Source organism: Cydia pomonella, chromosome 22, assembly GCF_033807575.1.
Source record: "Cydia pomonella isolate Wapato2018A chromosome 22, ilCydPomo1, whole genome shotgun sequence".
Taxonomy (NCBI): domain Eukaryota; kingdom Metazoa; phylum Arthropoda; class Insecta; order Lepidoptera; family Tortricidae; genus Cydia; species Cydia pomonella.
This window is the reverse complement of record NC_084724.1, coordinates 12,760,542-12,771,946: the sequence shown is the minus strand read 5'-3', so window position 1 is coordinate 12,771,946 and position 11,405 is coordinate 12,760,542.

Below are 11,405 nucleotides of genomic sequence, written 5' to 3'. Positions count from 1 at the left end.
CGCGATCTCGCCAACTATTACATAAACCCTAGAGGTTTTCAATAGTGGCTTTTTGTGTTAAATCTTGTTTCAAAATTAATAGTTAATAATAAAGAATAAAGAAAAATTTCCTGTCATGTTCTTCAAAATTCGTGTTTTAATGTAGCGTACTGCCTATATTGTAAGCCGATACCTACTGGAGACTATGGAGGGAGGCTTTGTAACACTTTTTAACTCTCCGACTCTCATAAGTACAGTCAGCTGGAGAAACAGCTAATTATGAGGGTCAGGGATTCAAAATAACACGTACTACCACGAAAAAAAGCACAGCTAAGTGTTAAAATGCAGTGAAAATTACGTTATTCAAGGCATACTGGTGCTCTTTTTACCCTGGCAGCGTCTGTGGGTCCGATATACAAGAAAGTCATACAATGCTAAATGTGTATTTAAGTATTTATAAATCATTGTCTAAGTACCCTCAACACAAGCCTTATTGAGCTTACTGTGGGACTGGGTCAATTTGTGTAATAATGTCCTATAATATATATATATTTAATGCTATTAGGTTGCAGTACAACAATGTCTTTAGGATGTTGATTGGCCTGCCCAAATGCTGCAGCACATCCACCATGTTCGCGGAGTCGCGCACCGATACATTTGCAGCAATTCTGCGCAAAAAACCAGCTTCACGTCTGCTGACAATAAGATCACTTTTATATTCATTACATTTAACTAAGTATAGCTCTTCCCTATTAGTGGAATAGAGAGGCGATTCGATATTTCGTTTCTCACGGTAGGCCCTCCGAACATCTCGCCTGCTTAGCTACTTTCGTATTGATTACAAGCAATTACAACTAGTGCAGTGAGGTAACGATGACTTTCCTGTGCCTCTACAATAGTAGATTTTGTCACAAGGGAGCAAAATGACATATTTACGGCTAGGGCTGAATTTAGGGAAGGGCAACCGGGGCTACAGCCCCGGGGCCTCCACAAAAGAGGGGCCCCCACAATAGAGACTTCGGAAAATTGTCTATTATATTTGGAAAATAATTTGGGGCCAGGGGGCCTCCACTCCTTTGTTGCCCCGAGGCCTCCAGACCTCTAAATCCGGCATTGTTTACGGCAAAGGCGTACATTGAATCCTGAACGAAGTGAAAGATTTTATAATAGAATCCTGAGAGTAGCGAGGTATTCTGAAATATAATCCTGAGCGTAGTGAGGAATTCAAGTGATAACACCCAAGGTGTAAATAATTTTTCTATCATGTGATTCATGTGACACATACTGCTCTTCAGATCACCTGTGACTAAAATTATATGTTTCAAAATAGTAGGTAAGTAAGTAAAAAAATAGTGTGAATTTTTTTTTAAACAGTGTCCTAGAACAGAAAGTGCCACTTTGATTCCACCTAGCGGGAAAGGAACGTGCCACTTTGATCTCTCCTAGCAGGGAAGAAAAGGCCCTTTTCCGAATAGGTGATCTGGAAACAGTTACATCTGCTTAAACACATGTGTATTGTACATGGTGGTCTACACACAACATGGACATTTCACACGCACACCGGTACTTTCCCGTATCGCGACAGCGCGTCATGTGTCACACGGTGGAACAATGCACCAGGCTCGCATGACGCATCAGAGCACGCTTGCTCAGTCGCAGACGATATAAACTTACTGGTATTGTTTTCACTTTAGATTTATAAGTAATTTATATTATTATAAATAACACATGCAATCGTTTGGAATTCTGTGTGTAAAATAGTACGGTCACGTCTGAAAATATCGATACTGACAAAGTGCCGAAAATATGTATACACTACCTTAATATAATGGGAAATAAGGTCGAGTACATATATTACTTGAAACTATTTTCGTATCGATATTTTCAGACATACATTGTGCAACGACGGTAAGTAAAATTTGGCAAACGAGGTCTTTTGATCGTGCGGCTGGAGTGCATTATAGATTCGAGTTTGCAGTATTCATTCCCCTGGAGTTACGTTACACACAATGTTTTTCATCACACTTGCGAAGAAAAATCTAAATTTTAAGCGTAAAAATTCTAAAATACGGTGGCATTTCAAACATTTGTCCGCCATATTGTCATTCTTTGACAGGGTAGGTATGGAAGGCACAGCCCTATGTATCTCGCATTCAGCCACAGTTGAAATTTGTCTAAAAATGTTTTGAAAGGCTTTTATATTAATCAAATTAAATAAACAATAAAAATAAATTATAAACGTCAGTATTTGAAAAGGAAAATTTATTTATAACTACTTGGTTCGTATGAATGAGTGACACAAGTTAAAAACAAATGATGACTATGTATTTAAGTATTTATAATTATATATTATATATATCGATGTCTAGGTACCTACAACACAAGCCTTATTCAGCTTACTGTGGGACTAAGTCAATTTGTGTAATAATGTCCTATAATATTTATTATTTATTTATGACTCCCTCGGGAGATATGAGCTATAGACGTCGCGTACTCCTATGACTCCGCCATTTTGATTAACAGAAACTAAATCGACATAAAAATCTAACCTGTTCTAACAAAATCCAGAGGGCCTACTACACTACTAGTGAATTTGGTTATCTGCCTTCCTATCGCTTTTGCATATTCCAGCGATAGCGATAGAGGCAGATTAAGAAGTTCAGATTTCGCGGTAGACCCCTCAGTTGCTATCAAAAAAGCCGCGCTACGGGACAGGCAGACGTTCTAGCCCATCTGTAGCCAATCTAATCCCTCAACTAAAATATTGATATTTTCGCAATACGCGTACCTTGTTAAAAATGTCCTGTTACACGCGTGCATCTCAGTTATTTGAGCGTATACCTGCCACGTGAAGTATAGCGGTGTAGCTATGGCTAGCAGTATGTGTACGCGACGCGGGAGCGGGCCGCGCCTGGGGTGATTCATCGTGCCCGGGGATCGAGGATACTTGATCCTTGACTTTATTTCGGGATTTCATTTTTGAAGTACTGAAATATTCGGTTTATATGTAGTCTTTATATTGTATACAAATTAGAACGTTTTGGTCTGGTTATATTAAAGGATAAATATTTTTCAAATCAATATATGTATATTTTCATCACACTTGCTCAAACAAGATCTTATTTCATGCAGGTTTACTGAAGGATAAAGGCCTATACTGTTCCCACGGGAGTTATGGATAGTGGACAAAAATCTATAACTCCCTAGGGAGTTATTTAAGAATGATTTGGCTTAAAATTCAGTGTTTTCTTCGTAAGTGTAATGTAAAACATTGTGTGTAACTCCGGGGGTAATAATATTGAAAACTCGGGTCTTTAATTCTCTCCAGCCTGCGAATTTCACTTACCTTCTTACTACCTACTTCGTTGCACAATGTACTATTTTTATCGCACCTTATTTGGACCCCAGAAACGTATAAGGTAGGTATCAATAATTATATTCGTTTCGATTCTTGGCGTGAATTTTATATTGGATTTGGAAGTGGAATGACATTAATATCTAAGTAGAGTTAGACCAAGCGACGTTTCAGCGATTTTGATTATTTGAATAATAAGAAAGATTGCGTCATGCCTCTTATTTTAAATATCCTCCAGTTTTAATTTAATGATAGTTTTTGTTATAGCTGTGTAAATACGCTTAAGTAACTCAGTCTACGTATATTTTCTGACACAATGACTGCATATAATTTAACGTGAAACGAATCGCCAACACCTCTATCTCATAAATATTCTCCGAATGATTGGGCGTTGATTACACAGCTGACTCGTGATTGGCTTACACTGCGTGTACTATTTTCCTATATACGTACAGTGCTATATATTTATAAAAATAGCGAAATAATATAAAGCTATGAAGTACCAAGGCGGCATGAGCGGCGTGGAGCGCGGTGAGTGGCGCTCGACGCGGCTGCTTTGTTCCCGGCTGGCAGCCGACGCGCCCGCCGACAGAATGTGCTCAGGGCTGCCGCGCAGCGGCATACGTTATTATTATTATTTTATAGAAATTAAATAAAGTGTTTGGTACTTAAACCTAATTTCATGCGATTTGCATTAGCTAGCTGACAGACATTTAAATTTATTCTTTTTCTATGAATTTAATATAACATAATGACTTCTATAATGCAGGTTCGAATATAGAAACCACCACGGCAGAGTTCGAAACGTTTATTGTCAAGAAAATTGCACCACAGTAAATATTACAGGAACAGTATGACACGCGTTAGCTAAAACTAAGAAATTACAAAACTAAAAGAAATGAAATGAATGTATCACAGTAAATGTTGTGAAAACAGTACGGCAAGCTAGTACTAAAAGTAAGAAATAACAAACCTAAACAGTAAGCAACAAGCGTAAATTATTATTGTGCAAACATTAACATTAGACAAGGCTAGCGTTTAAGAAAACTAAAAGTTTACAATGAAAAATAATAGTGCAGAGCAAGCGAAACTAAAATAATGCTAAGCGTTTAGAAAATCAAACATATGCAAAACAAGTCAACAGAGTTTATGTTAAGATTTTAACTTTAACAAATAAGCGACAAGCTAGAACTTAGCGTATGAAACTATTTAAAGGCACAACATAACAAAAGAGACTAATTAAATGTTACAACTTACGGTTTACTTAACCTAACATGCATACGAAACGTAGTGCAATGCCAAAAAGATATCCCGTGCTACGGAAGTATCGATTAGCGCAACTACTCCTAAGTACAAAGTGTACGTCCTAGCAGTTAGATAAGTACGTCGCGGCTGACCGGCACTGTACCGTGCTACGGAAGCAATACCGGACGGTCGCGATGCTTTGCTCGTCAAGTCAGCTACTCCGTCCCATGTCAATGTGATCGGATCGCTGCGCGAGACAAAACTGAGCGAGCCGGGGCCGCGCTGTGCCTTATAAAGGCCAGGCGCGGGCGACCGTGCGGGCTGCGCGCGCGCGGGGTAAGGCGGGTGCCTACGATACTGGGCGCATCAAATAGCACGTATGACTAATATTATTATTTACTCCGCGCGGTGGTTTCTTTTACGTTGCATTACACTTCTTATTTAGATTATACTGAAAAATCACTTTTTTTCTTATATAGGTACCTAATAGATGGACTAGTGTTAATATGTTCATATTTACATTATAATTATGTACATAATTAATTACAATGTGCATGATTGATACCAACAATCTCAGGCCTGTTTTTACAAATGTCGACTTCGTCTCGTTTTGCAACTTCATCCCTTGATTTTTAAAAGCCCTTATTATGTACTTGTTGCATAAAATAACTGAAACCAACATCATCATTGTAGGTATTCAAATACACGTTGTATTTTAATCCAAGTTAAAGATCTCAGCAGTTGAAAAAGAAACACAAAACATAAATTTATTTTTCTCTTCTTCAACTTGAATGGTTGAATGGTACCCAAACTATAATCGCATACTTTTCACTCTTGACTTCATTATGAAACCCTTTAGCGATTCTCACCCCGACCCAGAGGACAAAATCAAACAAAAGATAGAGCAAAAGATCAACGAGCCTCTTTTTCAGTTGATAACTAACTAATTTGTTTAATTATTTAGGTTGTACGGTCGAGTTCAAACATCTTTACAAACCAACGTTCCAAAAATATATTTACACAACCTTATTCTCAGTACCTTAGAGGCATGTAGATATATTTTGCGACATTGCTGCGACAGGCATGTTATAAAATAATTTGTGTTGTGTTGTATAATTTATAATAATTTATGTTCATATTAATATTTTTATTATGTTTTATGTCATTTTAATGTAATGTAATAGTATAGTATAGTATATGATTATGAGTCCTTTTTAAAAACGTTGGCTTGTGTATGATGTAAAGATGTTTGTATAGGTACTCGACCGTATAGTAGACCAACTCGACCGTATGGTAGAAAAAGTATTATTTTAGTAGACTCATAGAAAAAAGCTTCGTGACCTAAACAAGGTACGCGATTAATAAGCTTTATTATATCATTATTGTATAGTTTTTCTATGAGTCAACCTAATAATACTTTTTCTACCCTAAATAATTACACAAAATTAGATAAGGAGGTATCTCGGTATTCTCAGTCGATAAAAGGATAGAGCAAAAGACATCGACGAACTTCTTATTCATTAAAACGAAACGCGTTGATGTCTTTTGTACTATTTTGTCGGTTGTGTCCTCGTTATTGCTGCCACACGTGATTTATCAAATTTATTATAGTTCTCTAAAGCGTTTCATAATAAAGTTATTATAGTTGAGTCGAGCGCCCGTAGTGAAAAGTATGCGACTATATATAGTTCGAAAAACTAGGTCTAAATTCAAACATTAAAGTCGACGAGTAGAATAAATACTATTTAATGTGCCTGTAAAGTATTCTACATTTATATTTCTTGTTATTCCCATCATTGTCAGCCCTACTCGGGACCGGGGCGGGCTGATAACAATATCGCTGAGTGCGGCGCGCGATGTCCGCCGCCTAATTTACTCCGCTGACGTCTGCGCGCCTGGTGCCCGCCGAGCGCGCCGAGAGATGGCTTCGCAAACTTGTCGCTATTGTCTGCTCTGGTAGGAACGTCCTTGACGGGCGATGGTTGCCTAGTGTTCGGGTGAAGTTTTCTTGTTTTCTTTTGAAGTTAGTTTCGTAGTCATAGAATTCCTTCCGAGCCCGATATCGGTAGTCACTTAGGTACTTGCACTGCAGGGAATGTGTGTTTATAACAATTATAACCAACCAATATGTCTAAGAAATGTCCATCTAAAGACAGATACATCTTGACAGAAACTATACCTACATCTTACTCGTGTTAATTGAAAGTACCCTCAAGAAATACTATAAAAGTCATGTTTTTAACTTTCCTTGTATTCGAAATGAAAGTGCTGGGGTGTCATCTATTGGGCATTAGCATGTCATAATTATTAATTGAGCCACGGATAGACTAGGGACTATTATCCCACGACACGTGTAGCCAAGCGACGTCGGGTGAAGTGCTGCGACGTCTCAATACGTGTTGTGGGACAACTGCCTCTAGTTTATCAGTGGCTTTAACCAAACCTCGATATCACGTTACTCAATAACTATCGTGAATTATCGGGATTCCCTCCAGGTCGCATAACAACCTTTGTCATATTTTTAATTGTCATAACACTTTATGCATAAAATTGTAAGTCATAAAATATTTCGTCAGAATTATTCCTGAGCATAACTGGGTTTTTATCATAAATGAGTTATGACATAAATTTAATTCGCATAAAATTTTAGTTTAGGTTCGTTAGGTATGCACAAAAAATATATGACAACTGCCATACATTTCATCAAATATTATGGCTAAAAATGTATGACACAATGACTTATATATGACTTTTCATTAGAATGCGCAATGATGATTATGACACAAGTTGTTATGCGTATCAAAGATATGACTTTAACTTTTATGCAACCCAATATGGACTGTCATTAGTCGTTTTAATATACATTTTTGGTAAAAAACATAACCAAAAGCGGCCAAGTGAGAGTCGGACTCGCCCATGAAGGGTTCCGTACCATTTATGACGTATTAAAAAAACTACTTACTAGATCTCGTTAAAACCAATTTTCGGTGGATGTTTGCATGGTAATGTATATCATATATTTTTTTTTTCAGATTTTTCATTCTGTTATTTTAGAAGTTACAGGGGGGGGGGACACACATTTTTTTACTTCGGAAGTATCTCTCGCGCAAACTATTCAGTTTAGAAAAAAATGATATTAGAAACCTCAATATCATTTTTGAAGACCTATAGCCATAGATACCTACCCCACACGTATGGGTTTGATGAAAAAAGATTTTTTGAGTTTCAGTTCTAAGTATGGGGAACCCCCAAAATTTACTGTTTTTTTTTCTATTTTTGTTTAAAAATCTTAATGCGGTTTATATAATACATCTACTTACCAAGTTTGAACAGTATAGCTCTTATAGTTTGGGAAAAAAGTGGCTGTGACATAATCGGACAGACAGACGGACATGACGAATCTATAAGGGTTCCGTTTTTTGCCATTTGGCTACGGAACCCTAAAAATGCTCAATATCAGCCGAAAAGCGACCGATCCTATTTGCAATTTCCGCGTAGTAGCGGGGCATTTCATTTCGCTCTTCAGCCGCCGAAGCCTCTTATTTGTGGTCCTTTGTGGGATGACATGTGCATGTGCAGTTGCAACTGCACCGTTGCATAATGTGACGGCGGGTATTGCTTTTTGTTATTTGCTTGCTCTGTGTAACGGATTTTGAGTTTCATTATCATTAACCTATTGACGTCCTACTGCTGCCTACTATTTGAGTAGAAATACTGGATAAGCAAACTACTTTTTTTCATTTCTCATGCTCTGAAAGGTCATTGTTGTTTCAAAAATTGTGCAGAAAGTGATACGTTTCTGCAGTAGAGCATTTTACTCTCCAAATACGTGTTTTTTTTATTTTTGAAGTGAAAACTTCTTTAGCGGCGCTGTGCTCTTTTTGTGATAGGGAAAAAATGTTAAATTCGCGACAGGTCACGTGACCGACAGATTCGTCAGATTGAAAATCCGTAACATGGACACGTGACCTGATCGAAAAACTGTTACAATGTCTTTGAAGTCAGTCGACCGCCGCGCGGTAGAAAGAGAGGGGGATACTTCCTTTCCTACACCGAGCCGAGTACAACGGGTTGCACTCCGGGAGTGCCGGCAGAAGTGAAAACTTGAATATTGTATTTTACCACATAAATGATAGTACTTTTGTAGTATTAATTAAAGCAATTCGTGCAAAATTATTCCCTAACCATTCCAAAATATCAAAAATGCACAACGTTAATATTCAAGTTTTCACTTCTGCCGGCACTCCCGGACTGCAACCCGTTGTCGTAAAAAAAATTAACGATAAGCAATTGAAATTGGATTTTAAATGGATTTGTTATACCATTTCCATTCTGATATTTAACTCCCCATTCTATAAATAACGATACTTTTACCTAGATTGTCAATCGAGAATACCATCAAGAAATACTGTAAAATGTTTAAAAAAACATGCATTTTACTTTTTCTCTAAATGAAAAGTAGAGTGATTGATTGAAAGGCATCATTTTAGCCTCCGAATATTGGCGCTCTCAATGCGTTCGAGCGCCAAACTACCTCGGCAGAAAAGGGTAGTTAGGTAGGGTAGTGAATTTCGAGTGTAATACAAAACCAAAATTCTTATTAAAATAATAATTATTAAATAGTAATTATTTGTATAGTCATATTCATTTTAGTTGAAATAATAAATATCGCTAGAATGAGGGTTTATACTATACTCTGTATCTTTAGGTATTTAAAAAAAAGGTAAACAAAATCTATCCTCAAATGGCTCCTTAAACCAATTGAGGGTAGATGAAAATATTACATGATCAAATAATGTAGGTTTAAAGTCAGGTCGTTCAGTGACAGATCCAGACGATTTTGTATTTGGTTGGTTAACCAATAAATATTATAACTACCCGAAATTTACAAATTGTTTGTTTACTATTACTTAAATACCTAAAGAAACAGACTTATTAGCGGACATTTAATGTCTTTGCAAAAGACTACTTTGTTTGTCTGATAACATATTTAGTATGCTGCTGGGATTACCGTGGATTCTGCTTCCGATGGACATGCTTTTTAGGGTTCCGTAGTCAACTAGGAACCCTTATAGTTTCGCCATGTCCGTCTGTCTGTCTGTCTGTCTGTCCGAGGCTTTGCTCCGTGGTCGTTAGTGCTAGAAAGCTGAAATTTGGCATGGATATATAAATCAATAAAGCCGACAAAGTCGTACAATAAAATCTAAAATTTTTTTTTTAGGGTACCTCCCCTACACGTAAAGTGGGGGTGAATTTTTTTTTCGCTTCAACCCTAGAGTGTGGGGTATCGTTGGAAAGGTCTTTCAAAACTAATAGGGGTTTTTCAAGAAACATTTTTTGATAAAGTAAATATATTCGGAGATAATCGCTCCGCAAGAAAAAAAAATGCCCCCCCCCCCCTCTAACTTTTGAACCATAGGTCCGAAAAATATGAAAAAAATCGTGGAAGTAGAGCTTAAGAAAGACATCAAATGAAAACTATAGCGGACATGATCAGTTTAGCTGTTTTTGAGTTATCGCAAAAAGTTTTCCCTTCATAGTAAAAAGACTTACTTTAATTAGGTACGATTATGCAAATTTGCCTATTTGTTTAACTCGGGTGAAAGGTACCGTTTCATCCCTTGGTTAACAATTTACTATACATTAAGCTCCAGTTTAGCTTATTGTGACGGAAGAGTAACTACGGAACCCTACACTGAGCGTGGCCCGACATGCTCTTGGCCGGTTTTTTAGCGCATTATGTCGTGGAAGACTGTGCGTCGACGAACATGCCACACGCCCTGCAGAATCAAGTGACTTTATTTCTATAATTGGCTTGGTTGCTAACCGAAATTTTCCAACTTAACCTTGTCTTCTCATAAACAGCCATGTCCAACGGACCGATTTAAACGAGAGCTTCCTGTTCGAGTTTCCCGAATTTAGATTTCCCGTTCTCTTTTTAATTTTGACGGGGATTCTTTGATCGCCTATTGTGTTTGACTACGAGTTTTGGAGCGCAAATGGCCGGGAGCGGTGCTCAATTGGCCTTTACTGATTGCGGATGTAAGACCTGCTATATTTTTGGCAAACTTCTTTACTTCATTTAAGTTAAAACATTGCCATGGACAGTCAATAGCAGAGGTTGATAAGTAATGAAAAATTCGAAGCCAAACTTAACTCACAACCATGTTTCACATACAAACTATGGAGGTTTGAGGTAAGGTAAGGAGAACAATCTATGTGTATGAAAAGTGTCCATCAAAAAACCTTAAATAGTTGGAGCCACGATACATCGCGAACAATTTTTTGACTTTTATAAAAAACTCAAATCACCGACAGCGCAATTCACTCCGTCAATAACGTCTAAGTTCATGTCATAACCTTGTGCTACCCTAGCGCCACGGAGAGATTTCTAACTATTATTTATAGCTGTCAGCTGGATACCTTATCAACAGTTCTCCCATAAGAGATTATTCTCCTTACCTCTAGCCTCCATAATACAAACCAGAACTGCCTGTCAGTTAACTATAAGTAGTCTTTCCTTCGAGAACGATAGGGTGACATTTGTTTTTTTTTTTCATTCCGTGCGATTGACGCTTCAGACCAATCCTTTTTTTAACAAAAATAACGTGAATAGGTACTTATCTTTACAGCTTAAAATCATCAAAATGTATATTATTATCATTTTTTAAGAGCTTATAAAGTGTCCCACTGCTGGGCAAAGGCCTCCCCCCTAGACTTCCAATCCTCCCGATGAACTGCAGCATCCGTCCAGTTGTTGATAAATGCGTCCAGGTCGTCCCGCCATCTCCTCTTAGGCCGACCATGCCGGCGTTTACATTGTGGC